Genomic DNA, 16,720 nt, shown 5'->3' on the forward strand with positions numbered 1-16,720 from the left:
TTTATTTATTTATTTAAAGATTTTATTTATTTATTTGACAGAGACAGCCAGTGAGAGAGGGAACACATGCAGGGGGAGTGGGAGAGGAAGAAGCAGGCTCCTAGCAGAGGAGCCTGATATTGGGCTCTATCCCAGACACCGGGATCACGCCCTGAGCTGAAGGCAGATGCTTAACGCCTGCGCCACCCAGGTGCCCCTGTCATTAATGACTTTAAATGTAAATGTATTAAATTCTCAAATCAAAAGATAGAGTGACTGATGGGTGAAAAAACAAGACCCAACTATATATTGCCTAATAGAGACTCAAATAGCTGAAAGTGAAGGGATGGAAAAAGATATTTTATGCAAATAGTAACAAAAAAAGAGCCTAGGTGGCTGTATTTATGTCAGACAAAGTAGACTTTAAGTCAAAACTGTCACAAGAGACAAATAAGTTTCAAAAAATGATAAAAGGGTCATAAAATTCATAAATGAAAACGCATCCAACATCCGAACATCTAAATGTACTAAATAAATATTAACAGTACAGAAAGAGAAATCAATAAAACTGCAGTAATAGTAGGAGACTTTTTAATACCCCACTTTCAACAATGGATAGATCATCTAGACAGAAAATTAATATGGAAACAGCAGACCTCAACAGCAACATAGACTAAATGGACCTATCAGGCATGTATAGGACACTTCATCCAACAGCAGCAGAATATACATTCTTCTTAGACTCATACAGATCATTCTCCAGGATAGATCATATGTTAGTCTACAAACCAAATCTTAACAAACATAAGAAGGTTAAAGCTGTATCAAGTATCTTCTCTGACTGAAATAAACGAAACTAGAAATCAATAACAGAAGGATAATTGCAAAATGCACAAACGTAGAAATTAAACAACATATTCTTGAACAATGAATAATGGCTCAAAGAAGAAATCAAGAAGGAAAGAAATATCCTGAGACAAACAGAAATGGAAATATACCATACCAAAATTTATGGGTTGCAGCAAAAGCAGTTCTAAGAGGGAAGTTTATAGCAATAAATACCTTTATTGAGAAAAAAGAAAGATCTCAAGGAAACAACCAAACTTTGCACTTCAAAGAACTGGAAAAAAAAAAAGAACACACTAAACCCAAAGTTAGCAGGAGGAATGAGATAACAAAATTCAGAGCAGAAAATAAGTGAAATAATGAATAGAAAAGCAATTAAAAAGTTCAATGAAACTAAGAGTTGGTTTTTTGAAATGTTAAACAAAATTGACAAACCTTTAGCTAGCTTAAGAAAAGAGGCAAATACAATTGTAAATGAATGAAAGTGAAGACATTCCAACCGATGCTACAGAAATACAAAGACAGAAATAAGGGACTACTATGAACAATTGTATGCCAACAAATTGGATGACCTAGAAGAAATGGATAAATTCCCAGAAATATACAATGTACCAAGAGTGAATCATGAAGATACAGAAAGTTCAAACAAGTCAATAAAAGAAAGGACATGGATCAGTAATCAAGACCTCCCAACAAAGTAAAGCCCAGGACCAGATAGCTTCATTGGTAAATTCTACCAAATATTTAAAGAAGAATTAATGCCAATCCTTCTCAAACTCTTCCAAAAAATAAAAGAGGAGAGAACACTTCCAGACTCATTTTATGAGGCCAGCATTGCTCTGTTGCCAAGGCCAGAAAAGCACACTACAAGGAAAGAAAATTATAGGACTAGAAACACCTCGTGGAGAAGAACTGGCGCCTGGTCCACTGCACCAGGTATGGCAATGGAAAGAAAGTTTAGATGGCACAGCAAAGACTGGCATCTAAAGAGGAAGGACACACATGGGTGGCAATCTAGACACAAGGTTGGTAATGGGTGGAGAGAGTGTGTCCAACCAGTGGGTAGAAATAGTCATGGCAATGTGTCTATTTTCTGTCAGTTCTAATCCATTCTTCTGTTCTTCTCTGTGATGTTGGAGTTGGATCTCTGCAAACTATAGTCAGATTTGTTTGTTTTATTCTCCTCGCCTTTGTGTGGTAGCTTTCTGCAGTTTTTCTTTCTTTTCTTAAAATTTAAATTCAATTTAGTTAACATAGTGTATTATTAGTTTTAGAGGTAGAATTTAGTGATTCATCAGTTGCATATAACACCCAGTACTCATTCCATCACGTGCCCTCCTTAATGCCCATCACCCAGAAACCCCATCTCCCCACCCACCTCCCCTCCAGCAACCCCTCAGTTTGTTTCCTGAGTTAAGTGTCTCTTATGGTTTGTCTCCCTCTCTGTTTTCATGTTATTTTTCCTTCCCTTCCCATATGTTCATCTGTTTCTTAAATTCCAATTCTTGAATGAGTGAAATCATATGATATTTGTCTTTCTCTGACTGACTTATTTCACTTAGCATGATACCCTCTAGTTTCATCCGCATCATTGCAAATGGCAAGAGTTCATTCTTTTTGATGGCTGAGTACTATTCCATTGTGTATATATACCACATCTTCTTTATCCATTCATCTGTTGATGGACACCTGGCTCTTTCCATATTTTGGCTATTGTGGATGTTATGCAGTTATTATTTCTGATTAGTCAGCCCTCCACCCCCGTGTGACCAGCCACTTTTATTAAATCTCTCTGTTGCAATACCTAGTGTGGGGTCTGTTTTCCTGACTGGATCCTAGATGGATGTAAAAGTAGACCTCAGCACACAGAACTCGAGAGGGAGGTATCACTCAGGAATCCAGGCAAGGGCGCAGTTGGTCGGTAGATAGCCACAGTTACTGCGCATGCCCGTGTGAGTCTCTGAGCTGGTTTCCTGGTCTGTTGTAATTGGAATAATTGCTTTCTGTTAATTTACCAGAAGAGGCGCCTGTACAGAAACCTGAAAGGAGTGCGATTTCAAGTTGCAGAAGCCCACCTGACATAGTTTATAGAACACATGGGAACACGTTAGAAGGATGCAGAGTGTCTTATGGGATCCAAGAATAGGAAGAGCATACTGACCTTGGGAAGACCTTAGGACTGGGAACTGGAAAACAGGATTTTCACTTGCTTTCGCATTTTCTGCATGTTTTCACATTGACTTCATTCTTTTCTTCTGCTCACCAGCTTTCCTTGCCTTGATGGTCCATGTTATGCAGAGAAATTACCACTTACTGTTTTAGAGTCAGTAGCTCCTCTTTCCATGAAACTAGCCTAGACTGGATTTGCAACCCCTTGCTCCAATTTCAAATGTTATGAAACAATTTCTTGCATTCTATGAAACAGAATTCAAAAAACAGCTTGGATCAGCTGTCTAATCCTGGTCCCTTTAATTATGGCCATGGAAGTAGAGGTTATGTAATATATAAACATGGATTCTGGTAGCCCACCCCTGTAAGGGAGGGGCCTTACTGAGGTCATTGTGGATTGAGCAGACCTATAAGTATTTACTATCCTGGGCTTCGGGAGCGTTGATAAAACTTGGAATCGGGGCCATGACCAGATGTAAGTCTTTAATCCCAGAAAGACTAGCCGGATCCTCCCACCTCAGGCTGGATTGATTCTAGCAAGGTGGGGGAAGGGAGTGAGACTGAGTCTGCAGGTGAGGATCCAGGGGCCTCCCCTATAGGGGGTGGGAAGGATGCAGATTCAGGACCCATTTCTTCATTCTCCCCTGCCAGACGTCTCTTAAGTATATTCCAGCTTTCTTGTGGAAGAAAAAAAATTCTACCTCTAACCTTCCTTCTGTTGAAGAAATGAGCTCCCCACAGGCTAAGCAAAGAATGAGAGATTGGAAGGACTGTTCTGTGTTCTCAGAGCCTGCTGACATCCCATGGGGTGATCTGCACACTCCGTTCCCATCTGGCCACTCCCCGAACCCTCCAGTGGTCTGGGGATGCTTTGCCTATTCTTTCCTTCTTATTTTGTTGACCTCAAATCTCTTAAATGTTTAAAATAAGAAGCATTTTGTGCAATTGCATGATATTTGGGGAAGACTAATGGACGGGGGCTCAAGAGAGATGGGTTGGATGCTGCTTCCTGTATTGTGTGACCTCCGACAAGTCACTTAACTATGCTGAGACTCAGCGATAAGACAAGGGGGCTGGGCTGGTTGACCTCCAAGGCCCCTTGCAGCTTACGATGCACCTGAGGTCAGGGTAGAAGGACTTGCCCTTGCTTTATGCTCGGGTCCCAGAACTGAAACTTGCCTCACGGGCTGTGAGAACTCTGGCAAGAGGCCGCTGAGGAATTCTGATGGAGCCTGGCTTGGTAGTAGTGGTTCCTCTCAGGGGCGTGAAGGGCCCTGGAGAATGCAGATACCGTCCAGAAGACTAGCATCTGAGCCTTCCCAGAAGCACACAAGGATTACATTGAATCAGGATCTGGTCTTTATCTTGAAAGGCAATTTGAGCACTGCTGGACGTTCCAAACTGGAATTGTACATGGAAAAATAACATTGGCACTATAAATTCCTTTCTGCTTTGAAATATGTTGTGTATTAGAAACAGAGAGGTGGTGTTTATGGTGTAACTCAGGGCAATGGGATGGAGTTATGCATTGAGAGCTGAATGATAGGACATGAAGCAAACAAAGTCTCTAAAATGAGATGTTTTAGAAGATAAAATAATATTCAATAATTACATAGAGAAGCCCCTTCCCGATAGGAGCTCACAGATATTAACCTCTCTGACTTCCCAGTGCCCTTGAGACACATGAGGAAGGGAGGATGAATCCCTAAAAGCAAGACTCACATCACTAAAAATCATTTGATTTCCCCAGTTTCTTGGATCCCTAACAGGATAGCCTTGGGGTTAATGTTGTTTCTCTCCCGGACTCCAGAAGAGCCCCGGCCCAGGAGTGAGGCAGCGAGGGCCTTCAGATTGCCTGAGGCGCGTTATCATTATGTATAAGATGATTGCTCCAAACTGGGTCTGAGTGTGAAAAAAGTCATACCGCTGCTCCAAGTCCACCGTGTCTGCAATAAGTGCACGTGCGTGCATGAGGAGCTGAGGGCGTTCACACGCGCGGGCAGGGGTGCGGGACCAGTGCGAGCAGGCGAGATTCAGGGCAGATACAAAGCAGAACTTCCGACTCCGAGTGTTGATAAACATTCAGGCCCTTGACAGATCCCGTTCCCTGGGGACACTTCAGAGTAGATTGCTTTCTTATCTGACAAGGACAGTTAAGGTTTCCAGACTGTAGCCTGGGGAAACGTCACATTCCGAGGAGGAGGATGTGACCGTGGTTGTCGTAAAAACTCTCCTGGTAGCCCTCACTCTCCTTCGGGAGTTGAAGCCGGGCTACGCTTCTGAGTTTCCCTGCCGGTTTTTTTCACCATGCATCTCAGAATTTCCGCCGAGGTGAGGATTGGTGGTTCTCTCGCCACGGTGAAGAAGGAGCGGGAAGAACAGCTAGGCGGGCAGGGAAGCCAGATAACCGAGTTCCCTAGAGTCCGGCGCCCACCGCGTCTAGAGGCTCTGAGAAGGTTTGTTGCTGATGCCAAATGGGCAGAAAGAGCGGTGAGACTCGCAGATGGGTTCAAACTCAGGTTCTGCCGTTCACCAGCAAAACCCTCAAGGAAGTTACTCCTTCCCTGAGCTTCATTTTCCTTATTTGTAAAATGAGGATATTAATATCTGCGCTGAGTACATACTGGGGCTGTCTGAGGATCAGATGAAGTCATGTCTGTGAGCGCACGGCTCCAACCGTGAACTATTCTTTGTGGCATTGTTAAAACACAGGCAAGTAAGAGCCTTACGGTGGCCATTAACCTCAGCTTCCTCTTCACTTGATGTTACAGCTCATCCACGCAAGGGTCACAGAATGGTTTTATTTTTTAAAAATTTCTCATTTCTTTCTCTAGTGGATGTACTTAGAAGGTGGGCTTCAGGGGGAAAAAGGATGGGAAGGAAACTGACAGATGATTCTCCATATGGATGATAAGACTTCCATCCCTGAAAAACTGATTAGTGACTTTTTTTCTTTCTTTCCCTTTTTTTTTTTTTTAAGAGAGAGAGTGTGAGTGGCGGTGGGGTGGTGTGGAGCAGAGGGAGACAGAATCTTAAGTAGGCTCCACGCTCAGCACAGAGCCTGACATGGGGCTCGATCTCACGACCCAGAGATCATGACCTGAGCTGAAATCAAGAGTCAGACACTCAACCGACTGGGCCACCCAGTCCATATGCAGCTGTCTGGACATTCAGAACATACTGCTTTAAAGAAAACCAAAGTATTTCTATTGCCTACAGGATTTCCTCCATATCGATTTAAATAATTAAGCCTTTATACCTTAATATATAGCAATGCATTTGTCTACTGTGGACAGATTAACCAATAACAAGGCATCTCATTTTAAGGATAAGGATCTAAAATTGGTACTTAAATACGTGCACCGTATGACTCCATTGTATCCAGTGTTCTCTGGTTTTGGTCGGTGAGGTATAATTTCTTTAAAATCCAGGGATTGTCGGGCTTTGTCAGTTATCAATGCAGCAAATAATGTGACCTGTCTTCTAATATGTGACACCCTTTTTCTAAGAACTGACCCCCGTGTGAGTGGTATGCAGCGGTATTCATATGTCATGAGCCACAGCCCTCCCGTTTAGAAATAGAGGATGAACATGTGAAACACACCTGACAATCAAATTCTTCCTTTCAGGGTTCTGGAACAGGGCTTCAGTAGAACTAGTCAGTCTCTCTTGTTCATTTAAAGTAAGGAGCTACCGCTGGGAGCCTGCTTCTTCCTCTCCCACTCCCCCTGCTTGTGTTCCCTCTCTCGCTGGCTGTCTCTCTCTGTCAAATAAATGAACAAAATCTTTAAAAAATAAAAATAAAAATAAAATAAAGTAAGGAGCTATACAGGTGCCTGGGGTGCTCAGTCGGTTAAGCATCTACCTTCGGCTCAGGTCATGATCTCAGGGGCCTGGGATCGAGTCCTTCATTGGGCTCCCTGCTCAGCAGGGAGTCTGCTTCTCCCTCTCCCTCTGCTCTCCCACCTCCCCTGCTTGTGCATGCTCTCTCTCTCTCGCTCTCAAATAAATAAATAAAATATTAAAAATAAAGTAAGGAGCTCTACATTTGAGAGCTAAGGCGTCACTTTAGGGTAACCATCTTCAACAGCATGTGAAAAGAATCGAAAACCCTGATCTGAAAAAGAATAGGTTAAAGCAAGATGTATAGGGATAAGCAGGAGAGAGAGAGAGAGAGAGGTGAGGAGAGAACGTGGTTAACTAGGAACTAGGTTACAGGGGGCTAACTTATACTTTTAATTCCTTGTAGTTTAAATGTACCAATTAGATTTGGTTTCAATGAATACTCTTATAGTCTTTTAAGATTGTGTGTGTGTGTGCGTGTGTGTACATGCGTGTGCCTTAAACTAAATTAGTGACACTCCTTACTTCCATTTTCTATTTTATTTCTTAAAGTATCACAAAGGTGTCCAAGCCCTGGCCATTTGGAGACAGAAATACCATAGTTATTTCAATTTTTAAAAAAGGTTTTATTCATTTATTTGAGAGAGAGAGCTTAAGCAGGCAGAGCAGCAGGGCAGAGGGAGAGGGAGAAGCAGACTCCGGCTGAGCAGGGAGCCCGACATGGGACTTGATCCCAGGACCCCGCGATCATGACCTGAGCTGAAGGCAGATGCCTAACCAACTGAGCCACCAAGACACCCCAAGTTATTTCAGTTTTTAACACTTGTGTTTACTTGAACCTTGGCTTGTAGACTAGAAAAGATCTTGAAAAGTCATCTTGCCCATTTCCTTACTTCTAATTAATACTGCATCTTGCCCATTCCAGATAGATCTCTCTGATTTTTAGTAAAGTCCAGGTAGTGGAATTCTATACTATTTGGCAGTAATTCATTTTTAGTGTAAAACAGCTCTCGTAACTAGGGTGTATCACCTCCCCCGCAACGTAAGTAATTCTGATTGCAATGACTCATGTTTCCCGAGCCAAACCAGGGGGCAAAATCTGTTCACACAAGAGTAACAAAATGGTATTTCTCCACATCTGTTCCCACAATTTTAGGAATTTCAGCCTTACTTTCAACTCTATCAAATAGTTCTGAGAGTCTCCAAGAAATTTTTTCTGTATATTCCATGAATTACTCCTCTCAGCTTTGAAGTGGCATCTGCATTTTCTTCCCTTCCAGCCTCGGCTTCCCTTAGCAATGGCTGTTGTCAGGCCTGGGGTAACACACCCCTCTCCTCCAACCTGAACTGTCTTCCAGAAAAGGAGGCTTCAATCTGATAACCCCTCTTAATGCTTTAAATGTCCCCCAAATATTTTGGTAAAACATCACTTTCAGCTTTTTCTTGTATGTGTGTGTTTTGTTTTTGTGGTTTTTTTTTTTTTTTTTTTTTGGTAGCATCTTCTTAGAGTTCAAGGTTAGACCCCAGATTTGGCTGAGAATAACCTGAGTGATGGACATGGTATTTTCCTTAGAGCTCCTCCCTACTTTTGGCGCAGCTCTGTTGCACTTGGGACTGTCTTTTGTCCCTTGGTTCTCTCTTCACTCAGCGAATTAGTTCTTCGCAGGAGTCTGCTTGGTCCGCATATCAATGGACACTTGATAGAGCTGTCTGTCCTTCCTCAATGCAGACCCCCCTGTGATCTGGGTTCTGGAGTCAACATCACTGGCTCAAGCTGGAATCCTAGTTATACACACACGTGGACAAAAAATCCTGCCAATGGAGTAGACCCACCTTAGATACTGGTAACTGGGGATACATCCTTCTAGGTAGCTCTTCTTAATTGGGTTCCTGATTTATGAAATTATTACATTGTTTCCACATTTGATCTGTGGTCTCACCACATCTGTGAAATTATAGGTCATCCTATGGGTGCATTCTTTATGGTAATGCCAAAGAGGGAAACTACTACAGACAGAGATATTTGGGGAGGCTTCTAGGACCTTTTCTATAACCAGATGTCTGGAGTTATCTCAGGCATGCACCCAGTCAAGTGCCCGTAAGTGCTCAGTATATGTTGACTGAATTAAGCTGAGCATCCTGGCCTGAGTCACCCTCTGACCTGACCTCAGATTTTCTAAGTTAATTGAAGAGCCTTCTTACAAGGTTGTCTCTTTGTAAAATAGCCCCCATTCTAGTTTTTTCTCTTAGGTCTTGTTTTCTGCCTTTGGTCCTCTCTGTGACTGCCCTCTGAGCCACCTCTGGCTTCTCCATGCCGTCTCCTATGTGAGGCACAGCCACAAATGGCCACCTTCTGACTGAGTCTAAGGGCCTCGTGAGGACTTGCCATGGACAGCATGGCTCTTCCTGGCCATCCCAGTGGAGTTGTCCTCCCTCCCCATTCCTCTTATGAAGTATCTCCTGCTCCACACTTACTGGGGGGATGTCCTTCCATGGTCCCCTTCCAGTCTCCTTTTCCTGTGTGCCTCTCTTCTCACTCCTCTCAGGGGCTATGCAATCCCAGAGTGGCTGCCCACACACCCCCAGAGAAGAGATGGTGATAGCTTGAAAGTCCAGGGGAAGGAGATCTCTCTGGGAGGGGCTGCCTCTCAAGGGTGGGTTAGGTCTTCATCACCTCTCTGTTGCCATCTACCTTCCTCCACGGATCCCCTGACCTTGAGTCTCCGCTTGCCCTGCCTTCCCTGTGTTCACAGACAGCTAGGACCTCCAGGGTGGCCCAAGCCTGGGCTTGGTCAGAAATGATCCGGGCTCAGAAGGGTTAAGGACAGGAACCTTGGTGGATGGAGAAGATTATTAGGTATCACTGAGGGAGCAGAGGAAGGGCTTTTCCCTGTTGCCTACACTCCCCTTTCACATAATCTCTGGCTATGGCCATGGGTAGGGGGGGGGGAAAAAGAGGAAAAAGGAAAAAAAAAAAGGGGGTTTCAAAATAATTTCGAAAGTCCTTGTACGCACTTGTGTTTTCATCTCGCAGCACGAATCCCGGACAGCAATAGACCCTCAGAGGAAACAACCAACTGGGAATTGAGTGGAAAAAAAAATAGGAATCCTAGACCCGCAAACTGTTTTGGTGGGAGAGGGAGTGGGGGGAGGGATTAAGTCAAATCTTTTTGGGGGAGGGCTCAGCTCTGGGCTCTCATGGATAAAACAGTAAAGATCAACTCCATGTGTGTGACCCAACGGTCCTGGAAACGTCAACTGGAAGAGAGTCCAAACCTTAAGTTGTGCTTATAACTTCAGCCCAAGTAAGAAAAATGAGGTTGGGGGGGGCACAGGGTGGGGACCAAGTCTTAGGTGGTGGGGGAGGGCTTGGGGATGGATGTGGTGGGGACGAGGCGGAAGAGAGCTGTGTCTTTAATTCTGTCCTATGGTTATACATATTTTTTCTTCTATGAATGGGTTTTGCTGTAAATTATAGCTTTGCCCGTGGTCCCTTGGGTCAAAAGAAATAGTCTCTAAACAGAAAACAGCTCTGATTGGTGACTTTCCTTCTTCCCTCCCCAACCCCCTTCCTAATTGAAACCAAATGTGCAATATATTGGATGCTGGGATCCCTGGCGCGCTCCCAGGAATCCTCAGAATGTGAGGTTTCTCTCAAAGCATCTTGCATCAGCCTGTGGATGTATGCCTACGGCCGGGCTCCTTCACCGGCAAAGTGGAAAAAGAAGGGTTTCACAACAAATTCTTTTTTTTGGGGGATTGGGGGGACATAGTGGATTATAACTCTGTTTTCTTCTTTCCAAATCTGTGTACTCCTGGATGAACGTAAGTTATGTGTTTTTGTTTTTCTTTCCTTTTGTTTTTTTTTTCTTTTCTAAAAACGAAAGCTCTGAATATGCTTCTGATGTCTCAGGAAAAGTTTTAGAAAGGAGGCAGAATGGGGTTTCAAGACAGGCGAGGAAGGAAAGGGAATGGGACTCCACAGACTCGAGAAATCTAAGATCTCACGTTTTTGTTGGGGGGGTCCTGGATTTATATTTACAGAGGGAAAAATAAAGAACACTAAAGCAAAGAAGACAGGAGCAAAACAGACGAATCCATAGAGCTGCAAGATCCAACAAACAGCATTAGCAGGGTTGAAACTGTCGGCAGGCAGGACAGGCCGATTGCAGACTTGGTTTCGCTCGGCAGGGAGAAAGCAGAGCCGGGAGCTAGGTTTTCGGGCGTTTAGTAGGGGTGTTTGAGGGTCCCGAGTTTTGGAGAGGACAACTTCTTGTACTTTCATTTTCTCAGCAGTGTCGCTGACTTCCTTGTGAGAAGGGCAACTTGGGATGAGGGGTGCCTTCCCGGTGAGGTTTGGGGTGGCTCGGAGGGGGCCTGCGTGGAGGGGGCACTTCCACCCCGTCTCACTGGCCCGGGGTGCCTTTCCCTTTGTTATCCGCCGGCTTGGGGCGGTTTGCAGTTGGGACCTCTGTGTCCTGGCCGAGGTTCAAGAGTCCCATCCAGGGAGAAAGAGAATTTTTCCAAGTGGCTGAGACTCTCGGCCAGCGGTTTGAGGCGAGAGCTCGCACCGTTCAAGCCAGTGGGGAGTCAGCACCATTTTGCCGACTGCTTTCTGTGTCCTCTCCCTAGAGGAACAGGGAGTTAGAGCCCCGGGAAGAGCCTGAGAGATCCATCTGGCCCCACATTTCGCAGATGTCGGAAATGGTAGCAAGGAGCTGACATGATCAGGGACACACAGTACGGTGGTGGAGCTCCAGTAGTGGGGCTGGAGATGAAATTGGGCTTTCTTTACTGCTACTCTAGTGCTCCCTCCACTACCTGCCTCTACTTTCTTGTTCATTTCATGGCTGAGATAATGTGGGACCTTAGTTACCAGACGGGAGGATGCTAATGGTGGTTCATCAGCTCATGGCATCTATGGTCATACAGTTGACCCTTGAACAACAGGGGTTCGGGGCTGCGACCCCTGCACAGTCAAAAATTCACGTGTAACTTTTGACTCCCCCCAAACTTAACTACGAATAGCCTACTGTAGACCAGAAGCCTTGCCGATAACAAATAGTCGATTAACACGTAGATTGTACGTGTATACGTATGATAGATGAAGCTAGAGAAAAGAAAGTATTTTCAGAAAATCATAAGAAGGAGGAAAAAACATGAGCATTACTGTACTGTATTTATTGAAAAAATCTGGGTAAGCAGACCCACACAGTTCAAACCTGTGTTTTTTGAGGGTCAAGTCTGTTTGGTTGTGTGTGTGTGGAAAATAAAGAAGCTAACATCTGAGGACTTACTGTGCACCAGGCTCCATGTTCAGAGCTTTATACGCAATGTTTGATGAATTTTCACAGTTCTGTAAGACAATTCCTATTTGATAAGTAAGGATAGTTAGGCTTAGCAAAGTGGAGTGAGGTGCTCGAGGCAATGCGGCTAATCAGTTCGAAATCATGTACGCCCGACTCCAGAACCTGTGCCCTTTTAAAAAAATCATTTGCATTTTACTTTTTTAAATTGAGGCACACGCGTAATGACTGGATATTTGTATACATTGCAAAGTGATCCGCGCGCGAAGTTCAGTCACCGTCTCCTCACGTTGTTATACAAGATGGTCTTCTTGCCATGAGAGCTCCAATCTCTGCTTCACGTCTCCAGGCAAGAGTGCTCCCCTCGCTCCTCCACACATGCATTTGGTTACTTCCCGCGTCAGATTCCTCATCTCCCTCCATGACCAGGAGCTGGAGGCGGCAGGCTAGGGGGGCAGCGCGGATTGCCTCGCGGGGAGCGTGTCTGTGCACGTGGCTGAGTATTTATCTGGACACCCGAAGGGGGCTGCCGGGGGCATCTCTTTGCACTTGGGAAGTACTTACCTCTGCTATGCAGGGAGCCCGGGATCTAGAGTCCGAAGAACCACGTTCGGGTTCTGGCTCTCCTTTTTACTACCTGGCAGTGTGGCTTTCCTTTCCTGCTCCTTGGCCTCTGTGTTTATTACGTGGGAACAACGGCAGTACTTCCCAGTATTATTGCTTGAAGAGCTACCGGACATGAACGTGTTCTGGGCTGGGGAGGGCTTAACCATACCCGTTCTGCTAAGGACGAGCGTTCTAAACGCTGGAACGCAGCGTGGGGCGGCCTCTGCCATGCTGGCTGGGGCAGCCAGAGCTGGTGCCTGCGGGACGACGGCTGCGTGTGGCTGTGTGTACAGCTCTGACATGGGAGGCCTCAGTCCCCGCATCCCTCTCCTTTGGATAGAAGTCATCCCTCCTCCTGGGGACTATTTCCAGGGTTTCTCTCTGAAGCTCCCCTCTGGTGGCCTGGCTTGGCCATCCCTCCTCACCCAAGGAAAGCAGTGGGGGCTGGAGGACACCGTGTTGTTCAGGGGCCCCTGACGGAGAGGGGTGTGCAGTCAGGAGCCCTCCCTTGGTTTCTCCTCAGAGGAGATCGGCTTTTGAGGAGCCTCGTGTCTAGCTGAGCGTAGATCCTTGACCCAAGGCTTTCTTGTCGCGGGCAGGCGCACCTCGCGCTCCCCCTTCTGTGCCTGTAGTCAGAAGGAATGCAGCTGCTCCTGGGGGTGGGGCGGGCGGCCGCGGGCGGCGGGGAGGCCCCTGCCTCTGCTTCTGCTTAAGATCTGTTTGCTTTATAAACACCAAAGGTAAGCGAAGCGGGGGAAGGCATTTTCAGCATCTTTCACTAAGAATCCTCAAAGTGAAACTTCCAACAGCAACTGTGTCGGTGAGATAATAGAAAATACACGCACGGGTCTCTGCCCCTGGCTCTTGGCACAGAGCCCTAAAATCCTCCCAGTTTTCTAAGTGATAAGAGCACTGGGGGCATTTTTGTTCGAGGCTTTGGTCTCTGACTCTGGTTCCTGACACCAAGCTCCTAAATCCCTCAGAATTTCCTGGGTGATAGGAATGTCCTTTGTTCTAGTGAGGTGACTCTGGATGGGCTCCTCGATGGGGGCCGGTCACCAGAAAGACTGAGCCCTGATTAGAAGCCTGAGATTTTCAGCCCCACCTGCTGTCCTCCAAGAAGGGGAGAGAGGCTGGAGGGTGAGTTAATGATCCGTCATGCCAATGTGATGAAGCTTCCATGAGAATCCCCAGAGTGTGTGGTTTGGGGCGCTTCTAGGTCGGTGAACACGTCTATGTGCTGGGAGGCTGGCACACCCCAACCCCAACGGGGACAGAGGCTCCCGTTCTTGGGACCCTCCCAGACCTCACCCATGTGTCTCTTTTCTGGCTGTTCATCTGTATCTCCCATTATATCCTTCTTTATGTAAGAAACTGGTAAATGTAATTAAGTGTTTCCCGGCGTTCTGTGAGCTGCTCTCGCAAACGATCAAGTCCAAGGAGGGGGTGCTGGGAACCTCTGATTTGCAGCCAAGTCAGACAGACGCTGTGGACCTACTGTTTGCACGTGATGTCTGCACCGGAGGGGGATAGTCTTGTGGGACTGAGCCCTTCACCTGTGGGGCTGCACCACCTCCAGGTGGTTTGTGTCAGAGTTTCTGGGTGCGGAAAACCCCACAGCTGGTGTCAGAAGGATGGTGAGTGCACGAGTGTCTAGTTTTTCCTAGACTATGTCTGAGCACAGAGTGGGAGCATCACCCAAAGGGGCCTCATCAGTTCCCGCTCTCCTCCAGCCTCTCTGTGAACTGTCCTCTTCTCATACGGTCCCTCCCTGGACTTTAAGTCAGATGAATTACCTATTACACATAGAGTTCAGACCTTTCCATATGATTGCACTTCTCATAGACAAGCTAAAAAACGAGAGTGGCCACCCCCCTTTTGTGAACATCACACCATGCCAAATTAGTGTTCATTCTCAGACATGCTTCTCAAGCTCCTTTATGAGATCCACTTTCAGGAACTTGACATCACCCACACCTCAAACACGCAACCCAAACACATGTCTCACTGGCATCGAGAAAGCTTGCCCCCATCTAAAAACGGACCTCCACAGCCACGCTGAAGTCCCGTGCCAGCTCACAGAAATGGTGACCGTCCGCAGCGCAGAGACACTGGGTTCTTTATGCCCCTTGCCCTGTTGGAAGCCGTGCACCATATGAGTCGACTCTCTCCCAGCAATGACGACTCAGTCCAGAAATGTGCCCAACATCCCCAGGCATCCGAGAGTGTCTCTGAAGGCAGCAACCATCCCCAGTGAGGCCTGCTCCCCAGTAAATTAAAAACCTCAGTGGAACTTAAAGACCTCCAGACCAATTACGTCAGCATATCTCCAGTTGGGGGCTGGGAACCAGTACTTTGAAGTCTTCCCAAAGTGGTTCTACTGTGAACCTCTCCTGGTAAATACCCACGTTTGTCGCCTCAGCCACTCCTTGGCATGGATGAAGGGCAGGCTGGGGAGAGAAATCAGCCCAGACTACAGTATCCCCCTCGCCCATCGTTCTATAAAGAATTTAACTCTCAGTGCCTCCCTTCTCTGGTTGGCATACCTCCCTCCTCTAGTTGCCTTCTGTAAGCTTCCTGCAGACCTCCTCATGATGTACACAACGTCGCTTTTCCCCTTGAGTGGAAGCTTGTCCAGGCCTCAGACTCTTTCTAGTGTGAAGTCAGACCTGACTTCCAATCCCAGCCCGAGCTCCCCCACTCTGGGACCCTGGGCGACCTGCTCAAACCCTTAAGTCTCACTCTGTCAGATCAGGATTATAATTCCCGTTTAACAGGCATTAGAAATGCCACCTACAAACACTCGGCATGAGGTTGCACGTGTAGTCAATAGACGAGGTCGATGCACATGATTTATATTATCAGTTCAGTGCTGCTGCTTGGTCCTCCTTGTTTTCCCATGGCCCACTCCTTGGTGCAGCAACACTCCCCTGCCCAAGTGCGCTTCTGCCAGCATCACCACCCAAGGTGCTCTTGCAGCACAAAGGACATGGGTTCAGCTGCTGGCTTGGCCACCACTTATTAGTCATATGACCCAAGACAAGATACCCGACCTCCTTGGATCTCCTTTTTCTCATCTCACAGGTTTGTTAGGAGACACAGGTGCCATTAGATATGCAGGGAGGCCAGGGCGAAGCCTCACACATGGCACGCGCTCCAAAAAAGTGATTGCTCAGTAAATGGTGCCTCTCTTGTTCTGAGGCAACTGTTGGTTCCTCATGGGCTACAGGCCCACCGTGTATGAACCGATATCTTGGATTGATTCCTTTCGTTTGAACACCTTGTTTAGGTCAAGGATGTGATTTGTTGGAAATTGGCCCTTTTGGATTTGAAATGACATTCGTCCTGTCATCTCCTCACCCCCAACACTCCTTCCCCCGCTGCACCTTTACCTTTACCCCACCTTTCCCTTAACACTCCACCTGTGCCCGATACCATCTTGTCACGGGGAACTGATCACAAGAGTGGATTACTTGGCCGGGGTCGACACAACACCATAAGAAAAAAAAGAATTGGCAGTTTTTGGCAGGTAGGGAAGAAGGGATGCTAGATGCTATCCATTGGGCAAGTTAATCCCATTACAATGAAAAGGTTTAGAGGCCATTACAATGAAAAGATAATCCCATTACAATGAGAAGTATGAGTCACAGTGACGACTGCTGTTGTAACTGAACACAGAATGCATTCAGGAAAAGGGGAGATGAGTTAGCAAAAGAGAAATTCACGGTTTGTGCTTCTGTAGGGCCCTCCAATAACGGACCGGTCCCACCAAGGGTTCCAAGCTGGAGGGACCACGGGGGGCCAACTGGCCTTGATTTATTCGTGTTCACCTATTTTGCCCTCCTTCTCCTCTCGCCCAAGTCCTTACCTCCCTTCCCCATCCAGCTACACTTCTCAGAAATTTCTTTCTTTTTCTTTCTTTTTTTTTTTTTTTTAAGATTTTACTTATTTATTTGACAGAGAGAGACAGC

The 16,720-nt window shown here is 46.3% G+C and overlaps 1 protein-coding gene across 2 annotated transcripts in view; it reads left to right on the top strand.

Annotated features, from left to right (window-relative positions):
• The window catches only part of DDR2 (discoidin domain receptor tyrosine kinase 2), a 183,765-nt gene that overhangs the window by 23,787 nt on the left and 143,258 nt on the right, over positions 1-16,720 (top strand). The window contains exon 1 of one of the 2 annotated variants that reach the window (XM_008685721.2): positions 10,540-10,662. The exons of the other annotated variant lie outside the window; for it this stretch is intronic. The gene's annotated coding sequence lies outside the window, so the exon portion shown is untranslated. Of the gene's footprint in view, positions 1-10,539; positions 10,663-16,720 lie in introns of those variants that run through there. 2 annotated transcript variants of the gene reach the window in all.

This window comes from Ursus maritimus, unplaced genomic scaffold, assembly GCF_017311325.1.
Source record: "Ursus maritimus isolate PB19 unplaced genomic scaffold, ASM1731132v1 scaffold_2, whole genome shotgun sequence".
In the NCBI taxonomy this organism is placed as follows: domain Eukaryota; kingdom Metazoa; phylum Chordata; class Mammalia; order Carnivora; family Ursidae; genus Ursus; species Ursus maritimus.